We start from the raw sequence: 27,785 nt of genomic DNA, 5'->3' as shown, positions 1-27,785 counted from the left end.
ATAGTTCTCAGAGCCATTTGAACCATTTTGAGCTGTTCCCCTGGGAGATGACGGTTTCGCGGCCTCCCATGGGCATGATGAAATACACATTGGGATTCATCAGCGCTCTGCCATCCTGCCAACGTCCAGTGCCGACGGTCACGTGTCCATTTCAGTCGTAGTTGCCCATGTCGTGGTGTTAACATTTGCACACTTGTACTCTGCCCAGCATTAAAGTCTGATGCTAGTGCCTCAATAGTTCGCCGCCTGTCCTGTTTTACCAGTCTGCACAGCCTAAGACGTTTGACATCTGTAATGAGGGGCGGTCGCCCTGAAGACAGTCAACACAGCACAGCTCGAACACCGGGCAAGTCGTGCAGTTTCCTAAATTCTCGTTCCGAGTCTCCGGGCGATTACTATATGTTCTCGGTCAAACTCAGATGTATTTTCTTCCCCATTCTACACACGGACACGATATTCACTGGTACTACATATACCATGTGTGTGTCTGACAAACAGTCATTTTCCGCCAAACGATGATGCTATCGCCTGGAAGCGTTGGGTTGTTTTGGGGGAGGAGACCAGACAGCGAGGTCATCGGTCTCATCGGATTAGGTATGGAAGGGGAAGGAAGTCGGCCGTTCCCTTTGAAAGGAAACATCGCGGCATTTGCCTGGAGCGATTTAGGGAAATCACGGAAAACCTAAATCAGAACGGCCGGACGCGGGATTGAACCGTCGTCCTCCCGAATGCGAGTCCAGCCTGGAAGGGTTTATATCTATTGTATGTCAGTGGCTCATCAGTATATATTCCTATGAGATATCTAACCAGGTCTACGACTGGATCGAAAATTTCTAACAGGCACGAGGTAATACGTCATCCCTGATTGAGAGCCACCTACAGAGTCTTTAGTACCCTAGTGGACCCTTATAAGACCGTCACTTTTCAAGTAATAAATTAACCGTCTATCAGATAGTAACTTACTGATTGCATTCTAAGGCTTTTTGCAGACGATTGAGTTATCTGGGAGGAAATTCTGTCTGGTTAAAACTGCGTTACGTAATGTTGTGCCAGCATATCTCGACGCAGTATCAGTAGGCGCTTAGTGTACAGAAATGCAATGCTGTGCACATCACGAAACGTAATATCCTTTAATTAAATGATTAATTAGTCAAAATTCGAGTCACGTTATGCCAATTTTTGTTAGTGTCAATCTGTAGAGGTATGTAGAGGAACGACCATATAGGTTCAATTCTAGGTAAAGCACATGGCATTCAACAGTGATTCGCAGGACACTGTAAACTGCAGCTTGGGTACAGAAAACGTACTGTAACATATTATTTCCTGGCCGCCCATGCATGGGAAGAGGATTTTGTTCGCCTTGAAGATAATGGACCTGTCTTTCTCTAATCCTCCTAAATGGGTGGTGATCCGAGTCGACCAAGTTGATTTATAGGATGAGAAATTTCCTCAGGATGTCTGGTGTTTTCCAACATCGGTGGCAAACTGCAAGACGTCCTTCCAGGATGCAGCACCTTGCAGAAGCTTTATTTGTAGGAGTGAGGAGGGCTCTATGAAAACTCCTACATTCCCGCCCTGACTCGGACTGGTTGAAAGGCATCAATGTTAAATAATGCCGTGGGCCACATCTGGAACTCATAAACTGAACGAGTCGCCCGGCAGCCATCATGGAGTGTAGACTTTGTTGGCCCTCTGCCGTGGTGGTGATGTTTTCGTTGTGTATTTCACAACCCAGGAAAGAGGGTTCCTTCGTGGTCAACCGATTACTTCATAAGAGTTCCTCAAAGTATGTTCCCGTGCGTAGTCGTAAGCTTTTGGTGATCTAGGAGAGTGAGTGTTGCTTCAAGTTAGCATGCAAGGGCTCGGTAGCCAGATCCCTTACATCAGATAGCGAGCCTGTAGTTACTGGGCAGAGGTGTTTCAGTGAACGAGAAGGACTTGGGAATGTTTAGCAGAGTGATGATTTTGACTGACACTTTCCCTATTAACTTTAGACTATATTTCTGTTTCATTGAAGTGGAGATTACAGGATGGAGCTGCTAGCAGTCAGTTGGAGGGAGTGTACTGAAATGTTAGCAATGAGTATATTCTAGCCCAGAGGTCAGAACTCGGAATGTTTTCTGCAACTGCAGGGCTTTTAATTATTGATTTTGGAAGTGCGAAAATTTTATTCCCGTCTCACGTCAAAGTGAGGTTGGCGACACTTATTTCGATTGATCTGACAGTTTAGTAGAGCAGATAATTAGTCTAGGTTCACCAGTAAACGTCTCTGATTAAATATGCGGAGCAGTTCGTCGCGTGATTTGTGTCGCCTACTTCGCACTGCCAAGAGTGCGCGGGTTCTGGCAACGGCCGCGGATGTGATACCGCGCTACCCCTCGGGAGCTCGGAGCAACGGACGAGATAGACGTTTCATTATGTCCCGTACTTCAATGCTGCTCAAGCATATGAAACCTGTATCCAGCTGGACTAAGAGGAGACATCGAGTGTGTACCAAGAAGAGCTGCGTGAATGGTTGAAACTTCCTGGCAGACTAAAACTATGAGCCGGACCGAGACTAGAACTAATGGCCTGTGCCTTTCGCGGGCAAGTCGGCCGATGTGGCCGAGCGGTTCTAGGCGCTTCAGTCCGGAACCGCGCGACCGCTACGGTCGCAGGTTCGAATCCTGCCTCGGGCATGGATGTGCGTAATGTCCTTAGGTTAGTTAGGTTTAAGCAGTTCTAAGTTCTAGGGGACTGATGACCTCCGATGTTAAGTCCCATAGTGCTCAGAGCCATTTGAACCATTTTTTTCGCGGGCAAGTGCTGTACCATCCGAGATACCCAAGCACGACTCGCAGGTTCGCAGAAGAGCTTCTGTGAAGTTTGGAAGTTAGAAGACGAGGTACTGACAGAACTGAAGCTGTGAGGTCGGGTCGCGAGTCGTGCTTGGGTAGCCGCGAATGCGGCTTGCCTGCGAATGGCAAAGGTCCCGAGTTCGAGTCTCGATCCGGCACACGGTTTTAATCTACCAAGAAGTTTCATATCAGCGCACATTCCGCTGCAGAGTGAAAATCTCATTCTGGTCACAAAGTTGTCTGCCGGACAAGACAGTGTAACAGAGATCTTGTAAAATCTTAACCGGCAGACACTCGAAGTTAGACGCCGTACATCTCGCGAAAACCTATACAGGCAACTTCACGAATCTTATTGCAGGACAGAAAACTTCGAATATTCTTAAGCACTCGACGTGTCTGTCCCGTACGGATCTTGCAGAAAGAATCTTGCATAACAACAGCTCGCACAGAGACGTACAAACAGCAATTTTTCCGACACTTTATCCACGAGTTTTTATAAATGGTACAAATCAAGCTACCCACTGTCAAGTACTACAAACTGATTCGCAAAGTATAGATGCAGATACAAAAATTTTATACTGTAAGATATCGTAATCCATTTTATCGATGTATGGGAAGTGTGGTCTTATAATGCAATCTGTGTCTACATATGCATTCATCCAGTGTACCGCTGAAATTGCCTGTCGATTTCCATAATGATTTCCGTAGTTTCCTTCCATCTTAAACTGACGAAATCTTCTCGGGTTATTAACCGAGCTATGTCGTTGTGTTGTCACTACGTTTCGGCAAGTTTGCAATACGGCGTATTCGAGCAAAGTTTGGGGTTCGTGTCCAGTTCGTTCAGCCTCTGGAAAGCAGACTTCGCTGCTTGACGCCCATCACGTGTCTCCGGGAGACATGTTCAGTGCGATAGTAACGGGGAGCGGTTGGGGGAGGCGGGGTGTAGAGTGGATGATGGGAGGAGGTCACAGCATGAGCGGTTGCTCGGTGGTGTGAAGGGTTCTCCGGTTGTCGAGTCCAGGGTATTGCCAGTTTATTTGCCGCAGCGTGTCTTTGGCACGCTACTGACCCATCCGTCGGGTCCTCGGCAGAGAAGTGCTGCCCAGCGACTATAAAGGAAGGAACTTCGCCTGAAGTATAGGAAACTCGTCGAAACGTTGCCACAGCACGATGACATGACTCGGCTGAGAAGCTCGAGAAGCTTTTTTCAGTAAAATTCGATGAAGAAACCTGCTTTCCCGTATAAAATTTCAACCGAATGATGGTCTGGTTCCTGTGACTGGTTCACTGCGTGTATCTTTCGCCCTCGAAAAAGAGACCGTCTTAAAGTTGTCACCCTCAACCGTCCTTCCTTCATAATCTCTGGCGGGCGATGCTCTGAGGAAGCGGTCAACGCACTCTAATGGTACCTAGTCAGTTACTACTGCAACAGACATGACGAATAGACAACTGGTAACAGACATGGTCCTCTGGTTCATGTCGAAACACAATAGATATTTCTGTCAATAATTGGTCCAAAACACACGCGCTACGTTTTAACTGCCGCTATTCGCTAGATGCTACCCGATAGAAAAGATGTGAAAGCGGTATCTCTCACGTGCCGCCCGTAAATAACAAATAGATAGCCTAGATATCACTACCCAGCTGTGTTCCAGTAAGTATGGAGCGCAAATTTGAAAAGTTATGCAGTTTTCGTACTATCTTCATTGTGATTGTTGGACAAGAACATCTTTTCAAGGCTGTGCCAGAAACCGAAATCGAACATTAGCATTTTATTCATCTTTTCTTCTTCGTTTTAATTTCTGCTAATTGTCTGAAATACATCGTTCTCACTACAGTACGAACAGATTTAATAAAAAGATTGCCTACGCTATGCTTGTCCTTCCTCTTGTAGAATATTGCTGCACGGTATGGGATATCTACCAAACAGGACTGATAGGAGAAGATAGAAATAGTTCAAAGAATGGCAGCTCGTTTTGTCTTATCGCGAAATAGGGACGAGCGTGTCGTGGATATGATATGCAAGTTGAGGTCGCAGCCATTAAAACAAAGACGTTATTCGTTGCGGAAAAATCTTTATACAAAATTTCAATCGCCAACGTACTCCTCCGAAAGCCCGCCCGGTTAGCCGTGAAGTCTAAGGCACTGCTTTCCGGGTGGGAAGGCGTGCCGGTCCCTGGCACGAATCCACCCGGTAGATTAGTGTCGAGGTCCGGTGCGCCGGGTAGTCTGTGGGTGGTTTTTAAGGCGGTTTTCCATCTGCCTCGCGAATGCGGGCTGGTTCCGCTTATTCCACCTCAGTTACACTATTTCGGCGATTGATGTGCAAACACTGTCTCCAAGTAAGCGTACACAATAATTAATTACTCTAACACGCAAACATTGGGGTTACACTCGTCTGGTGTGAGACGTACCCGAGGGGGATCGGGGTGGGGGGGAGCGAGGGGGGGGCATCCATTGGGGGCCGAACCGCATAATAACCCTGGGTTCGGTGTGGGGCGGCGGTGGGATAAGTGGACTGCTGTAGGCTGTTGTGCGCTTATGAACCACTGAGGGCTACGGCGGGGACTAAGCCTTTCCGCCATTTCTAGGTCCCCGGTTCCATACAATACAATACTCCTCCGATTGAGAAAAGATTTTATGGACGACCACCTACACAGAGAGAAACGATCATTAATCAAAATAAGAGAAATCAGAGCCCGCACGGAAAGAATTAAATGTTCATTGCCGTGCGCATTGTTCGATAGTGGAACTATGGAGAATTAGACTGAAGACAGTTCGATGAACCCTCTGCCAGGCTATTAAATGTGTATTGCAGAGTAGTCACGTAGATGTAGATCTGATTCGCTCCAGATGCCTTTCCATTGTTATCCCATTTTGGTCCATTTTTCATTTCGTGATCACTTATCTCAATATTTGCCATTTCGGTGTTCTTGTGATGACTGAAAGCAGGAAATGGATTAAGATATACCGCAGTGGAGCAATTTTGGACCACCGAGTTCAGTATTTCGGCCATCTCTCTGTCATCTCCCTATCTGGTGTCAGAGTGGCCCTTTTACGTGAACGTTTCGTCAGGTCCACAGAGACCATTGGAACTTAGTGAAACATTGCACATCCAACTATGTTAATTCATATAAGTCATTCCTACAGTTAGCACGTGTGTCGGTGTCGAAATATAACCTACCGGTTGAGTTGGCGCTGTGCGGAAGACAGTGGTTTAGTATTACAGGTGCACGAGGTTCGAATCCGTGTCTGAGCAACCAAATCAAGATTTGATGTAGTATTCCTAAACCAAACACGGTCAACAGCAGAATTCTTTCTTTGGAAAAGGAGGTCGGTTATTATGTGTTCCATAGTTTCCCAACCCGAATGTTTCTAATGACTTCACTGTCAATGGGGTGTTAAATTACAATCCGCCATCCTTGTGGCCAGACTACCCTTAGGTGCCTCTTGTATTCCAGGGGCATGTTTCCAAGATCCGATGTATTTTAAACTCACTTTTGAAGGAAAAGGCAACGGCCTTGCCGCAGTGAATCCACCGGTTCCCGTCAGATCACCGAAGTTAAGCGCTGTCGGACGTGGCCAGAACTCGGATGGGTGACCATCCGGGCCGCCATGCGCTGTTGCCATTTTTCGGGGTGCACTCAGCCTCGTGATGCCAATTGAGGAGCTACTCGACCGAACAGTAGCGGCTCCGGCCAAAGAAAACCATCTTAACGACCGAGAGAACGGTGTGATGACCATACGCCCCTCTTATTCGCATCCTCGGGTGAGGTTGACATGGCGGTCGGATGGTCCCGATGGGCCACTTGTGGCCTGAAGACGCAGTGCTTTTTGAAGGAAAAGCTACAGAGATCTGCTGATGCTTCCAACATGTCTGCTTGTTCCTCGCCATTTAGCTTGTGTTAATAATCGAGCTAGACAAGATAGCTACTGATTACGGAAAACAATACATTGACGCCGACATAAACCATAGAAAGAAATCGATAATCCAAAGCAAGACTGACAACAGATTAAGCCTTAACTTATAACACAATTAAGGAATTCGTGACTCGCAGATTTGAATGTTTTTATACAGTTACGGTCCAGAGTAGAGGAAGTAAACTGAATGTAAATGTCGTGTGACTAGGGCCTCCCGTCGAGGAGCCAAGCAGCGTATTGGCCCGGTCCTTCCGTCCTACGTATACTTCGTGAAGAGACGATGAGGATAAAATCAGAGAGATTAGATCCCACACAGAGGCATACCGACAATCTTTCTGTCCATGAACAATACGAGACTGAAGTGGAAGGGAGAACCGATAGAGGTACTCAAGGTACCCTCCGCCACACACCGTCAGGTGGCTTGCGGAGTATGGATGTAGATGTAGATGAAGACCGTTCGACAGGTGCCAGTCTTTCGATTTGACGCCACTTCGGCGACTTGTACGTTGATGGGGATTAAATGATGATGATTAGGACAACACAACACCCAGTCCCTGAGCGGAGAAAATCTCCGACCCAGCAGGGAATCTAATAGTAGAGGAAGTGCAACGATTTAAAATAAGAAGGTATATGCGAATACAAAAATATTGAGGATAAAACTATACGGCCTACCCCGTCAGCCCATAAAGTTTAGTGACACGATGAATTCTGACAAGAATGTATTGAAGTCCTGTATGATGGAAAGGCACTATCTCTAAATATAGCAGGAGAGGATGTGGAAGTTGATGTGGGCGAAGTAGACCATCCAGTAATGTGCCCATGGCTTTACAGTGCAGTGAAAGATCTAAAGTCAAACGAGTCAGTAGGAGTTTACGAGATACTTTCAGAGTTCCTAAAATCGGTAGCAGGTTCAGGAATTGAAAGGTTGTGTTAGTGTCAAAAATGTATGACACTTGTGACTTACCATCGGTTTTGGAAAAGCGTTATCATCGCATTAATAAAAATGGTAGCTGCGGCTGCATGAGAAAACTATTGAAAGATAATTCTAATACGAAATTATTGGTGCAACTCACCTAACTTCTCAGTTTGGCTTCTTCAGAGGCATCTAGTTATCAATGGCTGTTTGATTTATTAATATTTTGATGTGTTAACACGAGTTTCTATTCTAAATTAAGTCAAATGCTAATTAAGGAGAACTTCTTAGTGGTTCAGTTTGATCTTAATTGATTTAATTATTAATAAACTTAAAAATTTAAGGGACTGAGACTTACTCCTTACAGGCGAGCAGTAGATTTGCTTTCTACCCGACCACTGAGTAGGATTCGTTAGTTGAAAACTGGTAGGAATCGTTCAGCGGTTGCACGTAATAAAGTACATAAAGTATTTCGGCTGTCAGATAGTTTTATAAAAACAGACACCAAAGGCAGTCGCTGAGTGAAGAGATGCTGTGGCTGATTCGAAGTGTTTTTGTTCATGTCCCACAAACTAAATTACAAATAGAAATGCGTCTATCTACTTTACTTGAAAAATCATTCCGATCCAAATCTTTAGAAATTCATACCATTCAGATGTCTGAGACGTACTATCAGCAGTTACTCGTTTTATATATTGCGCTACTGCAATTACAGAGAGACGTTCACATCCGCACTGTACAGTGGTCGACTTTAAGTTGATCACTGTTAAGCTTCAGTAATTTCGACAGGATTTTAAACGAGGGATTTTCCTATTCATTAATGTTCAATAATTAGTACATGCCTGACATTCATTAAGTTGCCAGATTTACGTAAGTGTGAGCTGCTCATTTCATTCTCTTGTCGTTACTGAAGTCAGATGTCGCTACAAAGCTGATTATATATGTCATGAATTTATTTACAATAATGTAAAGACTAGTTTTACTAAAACAGGTATTTATGAGCCTACTTACAGTAGTAAGTCATATAAGAGCAGGCATACTTCAATGTTTACAACATATTACCACTGTTGTTCGACCGGCACATCGAAGAAGCAGTGGAGAAAGTGAAAGAAAATTTAGAACGATGAATTTAACTGCAAACGAAAAAGATAACAAACGCAGGTGACATAGCCCCTCTGGCCAGAGTAATAAAAACTTCGAAGACCTGTTCCACGGGATAGGCAACATATTTAGCACTTAATGTGGCTTAGTTTCAAAGAAAGAAAAGGCGAAGGTAGAGATTAGTAATAGAAAAGAGGTTAACGACCAGCTCAACATCAAAATTTCAAACGACGAATAGGTGGAAGAAGTGAAAGAATTCTGCAATCGAGGAAGGAAGTTAATACAGGAAGGCAGAGGCAAGGAGGATTTCAGAAGCAGATCGGCGAAGGAGAAGAAAGTGTTCAACAAGGGGGCTATGCTGACATCAGACATTGATAAGCGAGGGAGAAATTTCTGAATATGTACATCTGCAGCACAGTACTGTGAGGAAGAGAAACGTGGAATATCATAAATCCGAAGAAGAAGGAACTGGAAGAGTTTTTAACGTCGTGCTGTCGATGGACGTGAAAATTCTAGTGGATAAATGAAATATGAAATGAAGTAATACTGAGTACAGATTAGGGAAGACGTCGATTGATGACTCTTACATCTACATCTACATCTACATCTATACTCCGCGAGCCACCTTACGGTATGTGGCGGAGGGTACTTATTGTACCACTATCTGATCCCCGCTTCCCTGTTCCATTCACGAATTGTGCGTGGGAAGAACGACTGCTTGTAAGTCTCCGTATTTGCTCTAATTTCTCGGATCTTTTCGTTGTGATCATTACGCGAGATATATGTGGGCGGTAGTAATATGTTGCCCATCTCTTCCCGGAATGTGCTCTCTCGTAATTTCGATAATAAATCTCTCCGTATTGCGTAACGCCTTTCTTGAAGTGTCCGCCACTGGAGCTTGTTCAGCATCTCCGTAACGCTCTCGCGCTGACTAAATGTCCCCATGACGAATCGCGCTGCTTTTCGCTGGATCATGTCTATCTCTTCTATTAATCCAACCTGGTAAGGGTCCCATACTGATGAGCAATACTCAAGAATCGGACGAACAAGCGTTTTGTAAGCTACTTCTTTCGTCGATGAGTCACATTTTCTTAGAATTCTTCCTATGAATCTCAACCTGGCGCCTGCTTTTCCCACTATTTGTTTTATGTGATCATTCCACTTCAGATCGCTCCGGATAGTAACTCCTAAGTATTTTACGGTCGTTACCGCTTCCAATGATTTACCACCTATGGCATAATCGTACTGGAATGGATTTCTGCCCCTATGTATGCGCATTATATTACATTTATCTACGTTTAGGGAAAGCTGCCAGCTGTCGCACCATGCATTAATCCTCTGCAGGTCTTCCTGGAGTACGTACGAGTCTTCTGATGTTGCTACTTTCTTGTAGACAACCGTGTCATCTGCAAATAGCCTCACGGAGCTACCGATGTTGTCAACTAAGTCATTTATGTATATTGTAAACAATAAAGGTCCTATCACGCTTCCTTGCGGTACTCCCGAAATTACCTCTACATCTGCAGATTTTGAACCGTTAAGAATGACATGTTGTGTTCTTTCTTCTAGGAAATCCTGAATCCAATCACAAACCTGGTCCGATATTCCGTAAGCTCGTATTTTTTTCACTAAACGTAAGTGCGGAACCGTATCAAATGCCTTCCTGAAGTCCAGGAATACGGCATCAATCTGCTCGCCAGTGTCTACGGCACTGTGAATTTCTTGGGCAAATAGGGCGAGCTGAGACAGCAGAGACAAGTTTGTTAGACAGTTGTTATGGAATCCAGGAACGAGCAGTGTAGGGAAAAGACTAGGGACACAAGAAGACTTGAATATATAAAAAGGTTTTGGTAAAGTAGCTACGCAGATATGAGAAGAGTAGATAACACGGGACAAGATCGAGGACAGTACTCAGAAGGTTGATGACTAAAAAATAAAATAAATTTATTAATGCAATTGAGATGGCTCTTTACAGAAGGAAGAAGCACCATTCCATAAAGCGGACAACGTACTTCAATGGCCTAAGAGCGCACTGGGGACAGTAGTTGATAGTTCATGGGACGGATGGGCTGAAACGGCGATTGTAAAATTTTCCCACAAGGTCTGAACTCATCGAAATGTTATTTATCTGCGGGAAGTGTTTTCAGAAATGAAGTTTACCTGGAAGAAGTTTGTACATGTAAGTGCCTTAAAGGTGCAGATAAGACAGTAGAAATACAGAGCTTACTACCTGAAACCATTTTTAGATAAATAATATTGTTAATTGGACTGGAAATAGAAACTGACCAATCGATCGGCACACCATGGTTCCATAATTGTCCGAAGCGTACTCTGTCAAACTGTACAGTCACTTGCTGGTTGGTGTCACTGGACAACTTTGTAACAACGACGAATCGAATAAGCAACAAATAATGCGACTAATGCGGCTGCCTTCGAAGCCTGACTACAGTAGTTCAGCTAACTGGCCCTTAATTGTGTGAAAGGTCAGTTAACTCGTAATCAATTGTTATCGTAGCATTTCAACGTGAAGGGTCACAGAAAACAAGCGAAGGTGGGATCGGTGTGTCGAAAATTCGACAAAAGTGAACAACATGGTATTATTTGTTCAAGTGTTGTCGATAATTCAGTTGTCGAAAAGTGCAAACTGTAGGGATTTTTAGCACGAAATATTCTATGTACTACTCTGAACTTTCCGAAGATACAGTAGTGCAGAAGTCATGTCAAGTGATGGTCCATCTGACGAAGCAGCAAAATATTTATAGCAACCTCAGGAAAAAAAGATCTGAGGACTTCAAATGCTAGTATCAATGTGGCATATAATAATGCAAAAGGGAACATGACACTTTTAGAAAGTGAGATCTTCAATAAATGCTTGCTTGATGTGTACGATACTGTCGGACAAGAAAAACGTTTTGTAAGGTATCGGCTTAACTAGATGAGCATGCCGGACTGAGTGATTGGTCATTGCTGGGAATGTGTCAAGTTAGTGCCGAGTCAAAAAACACAATTCCAACATCTACTGTAACTATAATCGATGATTTCTTTAGTAAAATCTATCATGTGTATAATAGGTGGTATTCATTCTCAGATCTTACAGACGTCTCACGCGGAAGATTCATCAACTGTGGATTAAAACAAATGTACTCCTTCGCAAAAAGCGGAAACCTGTGTGGGATCTAGCGTCACTCAGGTATCTTGAAACACGCTTCTTCATATTTCCGAGGAACTCACAGCCGACATGTCCGTTTCCTTCTCAGCCTGTATTTCTGCGCCTGACTCGGCGATGATTCCGGAAAACGGCCGGCTACGCCGCAGCGTAGCCCGCATGTCGGCAGCGGCCGTTAATTGCACTGGCAAGCGATAAGACTCGCTAGCGTCGCTGCTCGACGAGTCATCGATGCTGCTGACGCCACTGCGATGTGTCAGGCTTTCGACAGGAAACTTACCGTGAGGCGAATACCACGTAAACGTGATAAATGTGACGATCAGCTACCACCACGAACAACGAACATAAAATTAAAACGAATTTATTTTATTCCCGTCAATGATCACAACACTTTCGGTCCGTAGACTACCGGTTTCGGTCAGCAATGACCATCTTCAGATCCGCAGTGTAACTTGGGAAATGAAATACAACTAGTGAATAGGCTACTTTCGTTTCACTTTCGCTTTCGGTTCTCCCTTCTGTTTATGTAATAAGCTTCATTAAAAAGATAATCCTATTAAGTGACTGTTAGAATATTTTATCATACTTTTCTTAGAACGGCGTGTCGCAGAGTACTTGAGGCCCTCTGGCGGTTAAGTTCCTCCGACTTCTCGCCTATGCATACATTCAGTCGGTTACGCAAAGAGATGTCGCTCATAACCTACTTTAGTCTTTTGTCTTCATTCTTTCATGTCTTTCTCTAGTTCTTCTATCAACTTTGTTATTTTATTATCTCTGTAAGATTGTTCATGTGTATGTTATTATTTTTACCTAAAATGACAAGAGCCTCTCAGAACCATTTCCTTTTAACAATTTTAAATTTAACTTTTTTGGTTTTCTTAATTACTATACTTTATCACTGTAATAACTTATACATTTGTTAAGCCCACTGTAGTTTATACCTATCGTACTATTTATTTATTGCACTCTGTACAATTTCATAATTGACGAATATGTGTAGGCGTACAGTAGCGGTACCTAACGAGCTTAAGGAACAGACGTAAGTTGTGGCTACTGTACTGCAGTTTGTGAGCAGTAATGATATACAGTAAGACTCTACCAGAACTATCGCCTAGTTTAGGACATATTTTAAGCTAAGCTGATCTGGTATATATTTTGTGAGGATTCCGCTAAGGCAGGGCATGTTATAAAACATGTGTGCCTCGTCATATTTTCAGCTCATGCTTTCACACCCATGAAAGTAATAATTTTCCGTTTTATTTTATTGTTCTGAGACGTAATCTGTTCATTAGTTGTATTTCATTTCCCACATTTTGCTGCAGATCTGTGTAACAGTCGAATTTATGTACTGTTCCAATAATTGTGATGCGGGTTATTTCACAAACAGAAATGTCAGCTACAATAACATCTGTATTGAAAACTAAAGCTCCGTCCGAACAGGACTCTCGAAAGGCTCAACGGTACCGACCGACCGCCGTGTCATACTCAGTCGATAAGTATCAAAAATGGCTCTGAGCGCTATGGGACTTAACAGTTGTGGTCATCAGTCCCCTAGAACTTAGAACTACTTAAACCTAACTAACCTAAGGGCATCACACACATCCATGCCCGAGGCAGGATTCGAACCTGCGACCGTAGCAGTCGCACGGTTCCGGACTGTGCGCCTAGAACCGCTAGACCACCGCGGCCGGCGATAAGTATCACTGGATGCGGTTATGGAGCAGCATGTGGTCAGCGTACTGCTCTCCCCACCGTTGTAAGTTTTCGTGGCCGGAGAGGCAACATCTCAGTTAGGTAGCTCCTCAATTGACCTCTTAACAGCCGAGTGAACCCCGCTTGCCAATAGCGCTCGGCAGAATCGGAAGGGCACCCTTCCAAGAGCTAGCCAAGCCCTACCAGCGTGTAACTTCGGTGATCTGACAGAGAGTGGTGTTAAGACTGCAGCAAGGCCGTTGGCATTATCTTTGTTTCGCAAAAATAAAGTTACGAACTTCTATTAGTTTGCAGGCATATGTCTGCAGTCATGGTACACACCGAAATCGCTCCGCCGTTGTTTCATACCACGCCGACAGAGGAGCTAAAATGAAATGCCGTAGTCTATTGATAAAACTGTCTTTGGTGCGATAATTTGTTTTCTTCGTTTGAAGGAGGGCAACACGGCAACAATCCGTACTGATTTGGTAAAAATGTACAACAACAATGCACAATCATATGACACACTGGCTAGTGCTGCATAGGCCTTGTGCCGTCTCCTGTCGCATTTTCCCTATGAATATACTTGAGAAAAGGACTTAATATATTTTTGTGTAATACGTGAAAAACACATTTTTTCATGTGAAGGGCATCGAGTGGTAAGGACAAAAACAATAAGTCCGATTTATTATCTGTGTAGATAATGATTAAACAAAGCAATATGTACTCCGTCAATTTTTATTTGTCCGACAAGAGAAGACGTTGTGCCTTTTCAAGTTTTACAGCTGACCTACCAAGATGAACATTTCCTACGTTTCATATTAAGTCTGTGATAATTGTTATTTTATCTAACACGTTTCCAGAAAGTGAAATGTTATCAGTTCAAATGGCCCTGAGCACTATGGGACTTAACATCTATGGTCATCAGTCCCCTAGAACTTAGAACTACTTAAACCTAGCTAACCTAAGGACATCACACAACACCCAGCCATCACGAGGCAGAGAAAATCCCTGACCCCGCCGGGAATCGCACCCGGGAACCCGGGCGTGGGAAGCGAGAACGCTACCGCACGACCACGAGATGCGGGCAATGTTATCAGTGAAACAGTCTTTTATTTATAGGCGAACTGTGTCCCTTCCTGCAGATATTGAGAGTTTTATTAGTTACGATCTTACTGTTGTCCGCCGTTACGGTCGATACTGCTATTTTTGGTAATTACGGCTCTTCTAGCGAGGAATTATTGAGAATACTTATTCATTTTATGCCTTTAGGAAAGTAGTAAAGTATGTCCGTCATTACTTTCATTTTCTGATCAAATATCGCCGTAATGGATCCCTAATGTCGAGTACGTTATTTTTCACGTAGGCGCCGTTACAAAGAAAGCTATAACTAAATATGATTCGCGTAATTAAAACTAAAAACCAATGTTCAAATGGCTCTGAGCACTATGGGACTTAACATTTGAGGTCACCAGGCCCCTAGACTTAGAACTACTTAAACCTAAGGACATCACACACATCCATGCCCGAGGCAGGATTCGAACCTGCGACCGTAGCAGCAGCGCGGTTCCAGACAGAAGCGCCTAGAACCGCTCAGCCACACTGGCCGGCACAAACCAGTGTGTTACAAACAAATATACATGCAGGACCCTAAAATTTCAAACCCTGAGACCAAAAGAGATCACGTTCATATGTTGCTTTTTCCTTTGGTGTGCAATAACGTACGTGTTCGTTAACATAACTTCAGTAAAACGAAGTATTTGTAATCAATTATTTAGCAAAAAATGTGTGTGAAATCTTATGGGACTTAACTGCTAAGGTCATCAGTCCCTAAACTTACACACTACTTAACCTAAACTATCCTAAAGACAAACACACACACTCATCCCTGAGGGAGGACTCGAACCTCCGCCGGGACCAGCCGCACAGTCCATGACTGCAGCGCCTCAGACCGCTCCGCTAATCCCGCACCGCAATTATTTAGCACGCTGAAGTGTTGGGTGTAATGAGTCTGGGTTAACATTTTTACAGTTTAAAGAAGTGTAAGAAGTTCTGTGATAAAAATAACTAATCATTATCTATTTAAAAAATAATTTATTACAATATGCTACAATTACACTACACACAGATCATTCATTCACATTTATTTACACAGACTATATGTATTAGGGCAACAAGGTAACAATCAATCCGTACTGATTGGATAAAAGTGTACATCAACAATGCATAATCATATGACACAGCTGCTAGTGCTGCATGGGCCTCCAGTCTACTCAAACAATTTGGATGATGAATACCGAAGTGGTAGACCATCTCTTTGGAAGAACCTTGAATCGCAAGGGAAGTGGGAGGAATGGTGCTCGGAAGGCGGCGTATCGCAACCGAGGCAAGAGTGGAAAAGTGAAAATCAATAGTGGACCAGTCTTGACCATCTTGCACGATATTTTGAACATGATACAGCTCGCCGCCTGCTGGGTTTCTAGACTGTTCAGAATCACTGAAAAAGCCTGCCGAAACGAGGCAGCAGTGAAAAATGTTGCAGCTACGTCAGGCCAATCCAGCTGAGATCCTTATCTGCCTCGTCACCGCGGACAAATGCTGGGTGCATCGCTATGAGCCCGACACAAAGGAGCAAAGCAAACAGTGGAAACTGGTGGATTCACCACCGACAAAAAGGTGAAGACCCATCCATCACCACGCAAGGTGATGCTGCATATTTGTTGGGACTGTTATTGTGTTATGCTAACAGATTATGCTTGTAACGGGTAAACAGTAACACGAGCATAGTAGCGAAATCTCCTGACGAGATTACGAGAGGTTCTCAAGACGGAGTGTTACGGGAAACTGTCAAAGGTGGTGTTATTGCTCCACGACGTGCACCGCTTCATTCTGCACAGGTCACGGTCATACCTGCTGCTTCTTTAGGACATGTAATTTTCTCTCGCCTCCAAATGTCCCTAAGTTGGCAACCAGTAACTTCTTCCTCGTTTCTTTGGAAGTTAGCCTGTGGTTGTGTGTCGGTGTCCCTAGCTGACATGCAAATCAGGACCAGAGTGAAGCTCCCATCCGTACCACGTTCATGAGGATGCACATCGTATACAACCAAGAAAAGATGCTGATTAACTTGGTCCTAGTGCAACCAGTCTTCTACCGGCTAAACTTTATATAAATTTAATTAAGAGGTTATTTCCCCTCCAAAAATAATGACGGCTACGAATGCAAAGGAATCGTGTAATTCAACAGAGAAATTCTGACTGAGAGTATTAAAGTGAGATTTATTGACTCAAACATGAGCATGAAATTCAAACGTGAGCTGTGACAAAATTATAAGCGCAGTGAACTATTGACAAATTTATCGACGAAAATAGGCAGAGCTAGAGGCACAGGAAAAGTCCAATATGGGACCTTCCTGAACAAATTGCCTATGAAAGTTTCGGACACTACGCCCTACTGACAATGAAAGGAAAGAATGCTAAGTGCATCCGCTGTGAAGACAAGGATACTTGTGACATGAAATAGATTAACGGAACCCCTGTAGCCGGAGCAGCGTTCATTACAGCAAACAGCAAATTTCGGCGTGTATAAGATGGCTGTGGTTCGTGGCCGGGTACGCTGCGATGAGGTTCATGGTGTCTGAGGTATACGTCTCCATTTCGACAGCTGAACTCTATTTGCCTGGGTGACCGGCCAGGTAAGACTCTAACAAACTTCTCTTTGTCAAAGGACAGAATAGTAACTGACGTCCGACTCCTGCGACGACCACGACGGCTCACATGTGTTTTCTTCACCACACTTCCTCCAGAGCGTCTGTTGCGTTGCGCTAATGACCAGCCAGTCACAGCCCAACAAAAATTTTCTCGCCAATCAAGCCTATCAATCAAAAGCGACAAATCTCCTACTACAGAATTACGTCACTGTAACCACCAATGACAGCTCTTGCCTAGTCTCTACAGCGGCCATAATCACTAGCTGACATAAGCGTGAACCCTCCAGTCGCAGTCTCTGCGAGATGTCTGCGCGGGAACCTCTCACAAGGAGACGGCACGAGCGTGGGGTCGGCGATTTGTCCGAATTTTTGTATGGTGAAAGAGGACCCCTAACACCTCACGTGCTTAAAATATTAGGACGCGCTACCCGGAAAATCGTGGGAAAAATCGATCCAAAGTTTCTTAGGTGCCTTATGAGTATAAAATGTTAGTCCATTGCCGAGCCGCCGTCTGGCCTGGATGTTTAGGACTCGGACTCTTACGCCAGAGCTCTCGGGTTGTATTCCTCCTCTGGCTCTTTTTTCCATCTGTTCATTTTCTTTTGTTATTCCACCAATTATTCAGAAAATTTCCCAAACCTACATTATCTTTAACAAATTAGTTACATTACTGAATAAAGATTATTTTCTTTTTGTCCAACAGCACAATTCATGGCGGTGGGTTTTCCATTTTTCATTGTAAAGTTTATAAGGAGAATCATTGGGTTTTTAATCAGAATAACAAATTCGACTGGGAAACATTCAATTTTTATACATATAATAATTATAAACAAGGACCGCAGTGGTAATTATCGTAAAAACAAACAAAGTAATTTTTGCGACACCTTGCGCAACATATAAAAGCGCATTTTTTACAATCACAGGGCGTTTGCAATAAATCTGTACAAAAATATGCCTCATTAACATTTACGAAAATGTTTTGAGTTTCTGATAATTTTGAGGCAAACCAGGCATATTGAATCATGTCTCGGAATATTGGTGACGATAACTGATGGTGAATTATAGAATGAATTTTTATATAGTCTTCTCGGGTATTAATTTCACGATTCTCCTGTAACAATGCGCTGCAATTTTGCAAGCAACAGAAGGAAAAAAAAAGTGACGGAGGAGGAATCGAACCCGAGACCTCTGGCGTAAGGGTCCGACCGCTAACCATATTTTTTTTTACTCATTTTTGTTCGATTTTGTTCGTTGCATCTGCTCGGGGCGGACGTCGTAAGACATCCGTTTAAGTTCGTTGTTGATCGATTTACCTCAGTTTTTTTTTTATTACAGAGGGCAGCTAACCCTCTGACCGAACACGCTGAGCTACCGTGCCGGCAACCATGTAGGCCAGACGGTGGCTCGGGAATGGATTAACATTTTATACTTATAAGGCACCTGAGAAACTTTGGATCGATTTTTCTCAGGATTTTCCGAGTAGTGCGTCCTAATATTTTAACCACGTAAGGTGTTAGGGGTCCTCTTTCACCACACAAAATTTCGGACAAATCCCAAACCCCAAGGTCGTGCCGTCTCCTTGTCAGCCGTGGGACGCCAGCGTGCCGAGCTGGTTACAGCGCCTACGCGAGGCGTCGCAGTGACGCGGCCCTTGTCGAGAGAGACGCCCGCTTCCGCGAAGCCTCGGCAGACGATGCGACAGGCCGTAGCGGCTGTGCTCCGCCTTCTCTCTCAAACACGTGCCCTTAGCGCTAGGATTTCACCCGGAACAAGTCCCGCCCATTCACCCCCCTCCACGCCTATCCGTAGTGTAAGGCCCTCCCGTAAACAGCTGCCAATTGCGCAAACTGGAAGCTACAACAAAGTTGTTATCGTCACTGTTCAACACACGTTACACTGCGATGAAATTCAGTAATGATAAGAAATTTAAGTTCTTCTGGATAGTAATATAACATGAATTTGCATTATTAAAGAAATAAAAATATTTATAGAGAACTGAAAGTATCGCCAGCAATAGAAAACAAAAAATAACGGGATGTTATTCAAGGGCAATAAAAACAAATTTTCATTAACTAATTCACTTATTATAATACGTTTATTTGAGGGAAACAGCAGAGCAAACACACAATGCGAAAACAATGGTCTTGAATCTGTCATGTCGGTAGTGAAGTCACGGGTGCCGTCGACTAACTCTGTTGTCTAACATCAACGTTATATAGAAATGAGTGAAAGTCGTTTTGTTTATGTAGGCCCTCATAGTAACTCACGAAAATTAAAGAATATAAGAATGCCATAAAGTAGAAATGCCTAATGAAAGCAGTAAGATATTTGATTATGACATATTTCGTTACTATTTGCATGGGTAATGGGTGAATTTTAATTTGTAAATTCTTCCAGTGCCATACCTGCGCATTATAAACGAGGTTATAAAGGATTGTGGCTGTTTCTGTGTGATTAATGTACTATACGCTGTTGCAAACGTCTCAGGAAAATAATCTGTCGTTATTCTTTGTCCTATCTATTTTTAACCAAAAGATTTAGTAATTACATAAATGCCATTCAACCCATTTTGTAAAAATGATAATGATAATGATGATGTGTATGTTTGTCACAGAGCAGTTATGGAGGAAATAAATGCTGCAGTGTTTGACGGCTTTAAAACGTTCTTCATGCTGTGCTAGCTCTTCTTCCACCCCTAAAACTTTTCAGCAAAACTATTCAGTGAATAACACGGGAAAAAGCCTGGATTGATCTAGCAAGAACAAAGTAATTTTGATGCCCTCTGGAATTATAGTGAACACTGGTGCGTGTTTCGCGTATACTGTCTGAGTTCTGAAACTCGAGTGTCAAGCATACCGTGGTTCCTATTTCTCCTAGCAAATTATTCTTTGAGGGTAGGTTTTTCCTGTTTTAGCTTTGGGTGCTTTTTCTCACACAGAAGTATGTTTCTTCATAGGCTATTCATCTGAATACCGAGTTCTCGCATTTAAAGAATTCAGTGCAAAATTGTTTTCTTTTATGTTTGCTGTGGAAGTACCTGGCACAACTGACGCCAACTGTACACGTTTTTTGTAACGTGTCTTTTAACTATCTGGCAAAATTTAAGACCTAGCGAGATATTAATTTAACATTCACTCCAAGTGCAGCCGAACGCAGTAAGCCACGTGGGTCAACTGAAACGATGCCCAGGCGCCGAACAAAGACTGGGGGTGAGTGGGCGGGACTTGTTACGGGTGAAATCCTGGCGCTAACGATTCTTCTCTCAAACTACGTCGCTCTGCACGGTGTCCGGGGCGTCCGAGAGTCGCCGATTGCGGACATCATCAGAAGGCGGGCCGCGAGCGACGTCTCAGGCGGCTGTCCTACGGCCGGTCACCTCCCCCGCCCCCACTCTGTTTGCCGCTGGGCTGGCGCGGCGCGGCTATTGTGTAGGCCGGCCGCGTTTCTGGGAATCCGTCACCATCCTCCCCTCGCCGACCACGCTCGAAGCTGGCGGCTGAAATTTCCTCAGCGGTCGCCAGGTGGAAGGAGAAATGATTAAAAAAAAGTTATATCCATCTCCGTGCAAATCATTTCTTTTACATGTCTGCTCAGAGCTTCCGATCACTGATTTGCACAACGAAGTACGTCCATCGCATATGAAAGGAAATTTGCATATAATGCAGAGTCAAACATACACTACTGGCCATTAAAATTGCTACACCAAGAAGAAATGCAGATGAAAACGGGTATTCATTGGACCAATATATTATACTAGAAGTGACATCTGATTACATTTTCACGCAATTTGGGTGCATAGATCCTGAGAAATCAGTACCCAGAACAACCACCTCTGCCCCTAATAACGGCCTTGATAGGCCTGGGCATTGAGTCAAACAGAGCTTGGATGGCGTGTAAAGGACAGATGTCCATGCAGCTTCAACACGATAACACAGTTTATCAAGAGTAGTGACTGGCGTATTGTGACGAGCCAGTTGCTCGGCCACCATTGACCAGACGTTTTCAATTGGTGGGACATCTGGAGAATGTGCTGGCCAGCGCAGCAGTCGAACATTTTCTGTATCCAGAAAGGCTCGTACAGCACCTGCAACATCCGGTCGTGCGTTATCCTGCTGAAATGTAGGGTTTCGCAGGGATCGAATGAAGGGTAGAGCCATAGGTCGTAACACATCTGAAATGTAACGTCCACCGTTCAAAGTGCCGTCAATGCGAACAAGAGGAGACCGAGACGTGTAACCGATGCCCCCCCCCCCACACCATCACGCCGGGTGATACGCCAGTATGGCAATGACGAATACACGCTTCCAATGTGCGTTCACCGCGATGTCGCCAAACACGGATGCGACCATCATGATGCTGTAAACAGAACCTGGATTCATCCGAAAAAAACGACGTTTTGCCATTCGTGCACCCAGGTTCGTCGTTGAGTAGACCATCGCAGGTTCCTGTGTGTGATGCAGCGTCAAGGGTAACCGTAGCCATGATCTCCGAGCTGATAGTCCATGCTGCTGCAAACGTCGTCGAACTGTTCGTGCAGATGGTTGTTGTCTTGCAAACGTCCCCAGCTGTTGACTCACGGATCGAAACGTGGCTGCACGATCCGTTACAGCCATGCGGATAACTTGCCTGCCATCTCGACTGCTAGTTATACGAGGCTGTTGGAATCCAGCACGGCGTTCCGTATTACCCTCCTGAACCCACCGATTCCATATTCTGCCAACAGTCATTGGATCTCGACCAATGTGAGTAGCAATGTCGCGATGCGATAAACCGCAATCGCGATAGGCTACAATCCGACCTTTATCAAGGTCGGAAACGTGATGGTACGCATTTCTCCTCGTTACACGATGCATCACAACAACCTTTCACCAGGCAACGCCGGTCAACTGCTGTTTGTGTGTGAGAAATCGGTGGAAACTTTCCTCATGTCAGCACGTTGTAGGTGTCGCCAGCGGCACCAACCTTGTATGAATACTCTAAAAAGCTAATCATTTGCATATCACAGCATCTTCTTCCTGTCCCACTGAAGGGGGAATAGGTAGGTAAGGACATCCACCACCAGCGACTTTTGTAACTACAGCTTGTGCTGTCAAGACTTGCTGTTAACGTCAAGTACAAACTTCCTACTACGAAACGCTTTAATGGATAAAGGCTTTTTATTCGTTATATACAGCAAGTGATGTCGTGCCCGTGTGTCGCAATGTCGTAGTGGTACAATCATAGACTAACCAAGAAAAAAAAGAACCCGCACTAATCATTTTACAATTAATTATCCTCTTATTAAAACACCAGTTCTGCAATAGCAGATACGCTCCGCTAACGAGAAGCAGAACCAGGAATATCTGGGACGTAGAATGTCGAATTCCGTTTGTGCAGAAAAAGTCTGTAATGTTGTTCCTGCGTAAGAAGTCTGCAAATTTGTGAAACAAACGAAGTCTCAGTAAATCAATGTTGAGACGGTTCGTTGAACTCTGGTTGCAAGTCCTTCTTTCACTTTTCCAGAGTACAGAATCTTTTAATTAACCATCTCCTTTAGCTTTCACGCTACAAACTTCTTTAATATGGGTAACTGATCAATGTTCGAACATACTATGAAACTGTCACGGATAACATGCCCACCAAGAATCGCATGTATGTAAAAAAATTAAGCTTTAATGTTTGTCACTGAGGGACTAAATCGGCTGAAATAAACCTGTAGCATTCACGTTAGGTCCTATAAACACTTATCCAAATTAAATTACATGAATGGTTTACCCCCTGCAGGTCCGGGAGCTAGAATAGGCCCAAAGTATCCCTGCCAGTCGTAAGAGGCGACTAAAAGGAGTCTCACACTTTTCGGCCCTACAAGTTGAGGTCCCATTTTATGCTTTGACCTGCCACTTTCCTAATTCTACAGAAGTGCGGGCCATATGGAGAGGATGATTTAGGTGGTGCATGAATTATCCATAGTGCCCTGAGATTCGATCTGCTGAACCTCATGTCATGGCTTTGCATCTCTATCTGCAATTCGGCTATTTGGGGGATGATACTTTCTGGGGTATGTCGTCTTGTTCCATTGTCTCCTGTCCTTTTTCGGCCCTATGACAATATTGGATATCTCTGCACCCAATATCCCGCACGGTAGCCAGTCCGTTGTGGTGAGGCAATCATGTACCCATTTGGTGGTACAACCCTGACAAAACAGGGATTGCACTACTGATGCCTGAGCTGTAAAAGCCCCCTGTATGCCAAGGAGTAGATATGCCTGTCTTCCTGGGGCATCAGGACTCCCAGCAACGGCCATCATGCCAGGTGGCCTTTGCTGTGGCTGGGTGGCGCCCGTGGGGAAAGTCCGTAATCGGAGTGGGTGGCATCAGGGTGGCTGACCCGCAATAAAGCGGACTAAGTCATCTCTTGCTTGTGACGGTACGGCACCAACAGTCTCTAAGAACGGAAAGATCGAGTACAGTGCTGACAGATACGACCCTAAATCGTTTCCCTCCCTCGCTACACCATTGGAGGAACGCAGGGCCACAGAAAGGAGGGAGCCATATTCGCCTCAGTATTTAATCTGTAGCAGAATGAACGGGGACCCCTTTCTACCTATGAAGCCTCAATTTTTTCTTGAACATCTTGAGGATAAGTTTGGGGAAGTGATAGCGCTGTCCAAGATGAAGCGGTGCAGTCTTCATTCAGACAACATCCCCAGACCAACCCCAGGCGTTCCCCCTTGTGACTGGCCTCGTGGTATTCCTGTTTCCGTCACGCCCCATAAAAGCCTCAACATTGTCTAGAGGATTATCCTCCATCGCGACCTTCTCTTGCAGTCTGACGACGGGTTCCGCGCCAATCTAGAACGGCGGGGTGTTCATTTCATCCAACGCGTTTACAGGGGACCCAAAGACATCAGGTTTGCTACCGATGCCTTCATCTTGGCATTTCAGGGTGATTCATTGCCTGAAAAAGTCAAGGTAATGGTTTACCGCTGTGATGTTATACCATACGTCCCTCCCCCTATGCAGTGCTTTAAGTGCTGGAAATTCAGGCACACGTCTTCCTGCTGCACTTCCAGTGTCACATGTCGACACTCCATGTGTGCCTCCTCCCACTTGTCTCAACTGTCGAGAGCAGCACTCGCCCTGCTCGCCAGACTGCACAGTACTACAAAAGGAGTGGAAAATCATGGAGTATAAGACCCTGGACTGGTTGACTTACCAAGAGGCTAAACGTAAATTTGAATGATTACACCCTATTCGGTTTACTATTACCAGGGAAGCCGCAAATACCAGTCATACCATACTCTGTGCCACAAACAGTGGGCCCTCCGGTCCTCCAGAGTACATCCGCCCCATTGGTGGTACGGAAAAAATCTCCTTCCATTCCTCCCAAAGTACCTACTTCAGGAGCAAGCCCCCCCCCCCCCCCCCCCAAATGCAGGGGACAACGGTCCCCTCCCAGCAAGTGGAGCAACAGCCTTCTCTGGCTCCTCTCGTGTGGAAGGGGTCCTTGGGACCTCTCTCCCAAGGTCTCCACTATTGCCACAGCAGACACTCGCCGGTGGTTAAAGGTGCCAAAAGCTGCTGGTGAAAGAGCTTCACGGTCTTCCTCCACATCTGAAGCTACTTTGGAGAAGTCCTCCCAGTAAGCCTCTAAAGAGAAGCGAGAGGGCAAGAAAACAAAGAAGTCTGCTAAGAAAAAGGACCCTCTGGTGGCCACAACTCCACCACTTCCTACCAACTCTGCACCTGAGGATGAGGTGGTGACTGAGGACCTGGATATCACTGATGCCTCATCCACAATAGGAATAGATCCAAATACTCAATCATTGGCAGCAGGTGACACTGAGGCATAACCTGCCCCATGGTGTGCTTCTTGCCTTCTCAGACTCGCGATAACGTCATCCTGAGGTGGAATTCCTGCGGTTTCTTTCACCACCTGGCTGAGCTATGGCAACTGTTAAGCTTTACACTTGCTTTATGCATTGCCCTCCAGGAAACCTGGTTCCCGGCAATGTAGTCCCCTGACCTCTGCGGCTGCAGGGGATATTACAAGAAACGTAGTGACCGTAATAGTGTCAGACAGAATTTGTGTGGTATCGATAGCAACGATGCCACGGCGTAAATACAAGTTCTAAAGTTGGCACTACGTCAGACACCGACGACAGCGCACTCTAGCCAGAGTGGGAGAGATCTACGAGCTGCGCGCCTGATTCTGCCCATTTGATCAAGAGCAGACGGCCGGGACACTTTGCTTCAGCTTCGCACCTCAGGGCAAAATTATGTACTACTCTTGTTGCTAAAGTAAAGGTGATTTTAATTCACGCTGCAGTACCGAAAGATTTTCACCTTTTCCTGCTCCTACGCACGCACCGCCTTCTGGCGGGATACAAAAGTTTGTGTCTGTCCTGAACTCAGTATGCATTGAATCTGTGCCTCTTCAAACCCTAATGAAGCTGTGGCTGTCAGGATAAGGACGATGCAGGAAATAACTATCCTCAATGTATATCTTCCTCCAGACAGTGCACTACCCCTGAACACATTGGCTGCTGTGGTTCATCAACTCCTTAAACCTTTCCTACTTCTGGGAGATTTTAACGTCCATAGCCCCTTGTGGGGTGGCATTGTGCTTACTGGCCGAGGTAGAGATGTCGAAACTTCCCTGTCTCAACTCGATGGGGTTCTGAGCACTATGGGACTCACTTCTGTGGTCATAAGTCCCCTATAACTTAGAACTACTTAAACCTAACTAACCTAAGGACATCACACACATCCATGCCCGAGGCAGGATTCGAACCTGCGACCGTAGCGGTCGTGCGGTTCCAGACTGTAGCGCCTTTAACCGCTCGGCCACTCCGGCCGGCTCTCAACTCGACCTCTGCCTCTTAAATACTGGGGCCACAACACATTTCAGTGTGGCTCATGGCACTTGCTCGGCCATTGATTTATCTCTCTGCAGCACAGGACTTCTCCCACCTGTCCACTGGAGAGCCCACGATGACTTGTATGGTAGCGACCACTTTCCCATCTTCCTGTCAATCCCCCAGCGCCATTCCCCCGGACATCTACCAAGATGGGCTTTAAATAAAGCAGACTGGGGAGCCTTCACTTCTGCTGTCGCCGCTGAATCTCCCTCACATGGTACTATCGATGTGGTAGTTAAGCGAGTCACTAGAACGATCGTTTCTGCAGCGGAAAACACGATCCCTTGCTCTTTAGGGTGCCCCCGGCCAAAGTCAGTGCCTTGATGGTGACCGGAAATCTCTGAGGCCATTAAAGAGCGTCTGCGAGCACTACAGCGACATAAGTGGCACTCTTCCCTGGAGCACCTAATAGCTTTTAAACGGCTCCGTGCCTGCGTTCGCCAGCTTATAAAAAGACGGAAGTAGGAATGTTGGAAGAGGTACGTCTCGACCATTGGGTGCTATACGTCACCTTCCCAAGTCGAGAAGTGTTTGTGAGTACCAGACCACGACAGGTGTCACAGGCATTAACATCAATGGCGTGTTATCTACCGAGGCAAACGCAATTACCGAGCACTTTGCTATAGCCTCTTTGTCTGAGAATTATCCCCCAGTATTTCGCACCCTCAGATGGCGGATGCAAAGGAAAGCCCTTTCGTTCACTGAACGTCACAGCGAACCCTGTAATGCTTCATTTACAGAGTGGGAGCTCCTCAGCGTCCTTGCACATTGCCCTAACACAGCTCCTGGGCCAGATCGGATCCACAGTGAGATCATTAATCACCTCTCGTCCGACTACAAGCGACAGGCCCTCGTCATCCTCAACTGGATCTGGTACGATGGCGTCTTTCCATCGCAATGGCGGGAAAGCACCATCGTTCTAGTGCTCAAACTCGGCCAAAACCCGCTTGATGTGGATGTTATCGGCCCATAAGCCTCAGCGACTTTGTTTGTAAGCTGCTGGAATGTATGGTGTGTCGGTGGCTGGGCTAGGTCCTGGAGTCACGTGGCCTAATGGCTCCATGTCAGGGCAGCTTCCGCCAGAGGCGCTCTACCACTCATTATCTTGCCCCTCGAGTCTGCCATCCAAACAGCCTTTTCCAGACGCCGACACCTTGTTTCCGTCCACAAAAAGCGTATGATACACCTGGGGACATCATATCCTTGCCGCATTATACGGGTGGGGTCTCAGAGGCCCGCTCGCGATTTTTATCCAGAATTTCCTGTCGCTCAGTACTTTCCGTGTCCAAGTTGGTGCTTCCCATAGTTCCCCCCCCTCCCCCCATATCCAGAAGAATGGGTCCCTCAGGGCTCTGTATTGAGTTTTTCACTATTTTTATTGGCCATTAACGGCCTAGCAGCAGCTGTAGGACCGTCCGTCTCACCCTCTCTATATGGAGACGACTTCTGCATTTCGTGCTGCTCCTCCAGTACTGGTGTTGCTGAGCGGCACCTACAAGGAGCCATTCACAAGGCGCAGTCATGGGCTCTCGCCCACAGCTTCGTTTTCT

At 45.2% G+C, this 27,785-nt stretch overlaps 1 pseudogene; it reads left to right on the top strand.

The window, feature by feature from the left end:
- The first annotated feature begins 6,348 nt into the window (after positions 1-6,348).
- LOC124799388 lies at positions 6,349-6,466 on the top strand (annotated as a pseudogene).
- Positions 6,467-27,785: the final 21,319 nt, after the last annotated feature.

The sequence above is a fragment of the Schistocerca piceifrons genome, chromosome 5 (genome assembly GCF_021461385.2).
Source record: "Schistocerca piceifrons isolate TAMUIC-IGC-003096 chromosome 5, iqSchPice1.1, whole genome shotgun sequence".
Lineage (NCBI taxonomy): Eukaryota > Metazoa > Arthropoda > Insecta > Orthoptera > Acrididae > Schistocerca > Schistocerca piceifrons.
Note: the sequence above shows the minus strand (reverse complement) of the source record. Positions and strands in the feature narration are given on the sequence as shown.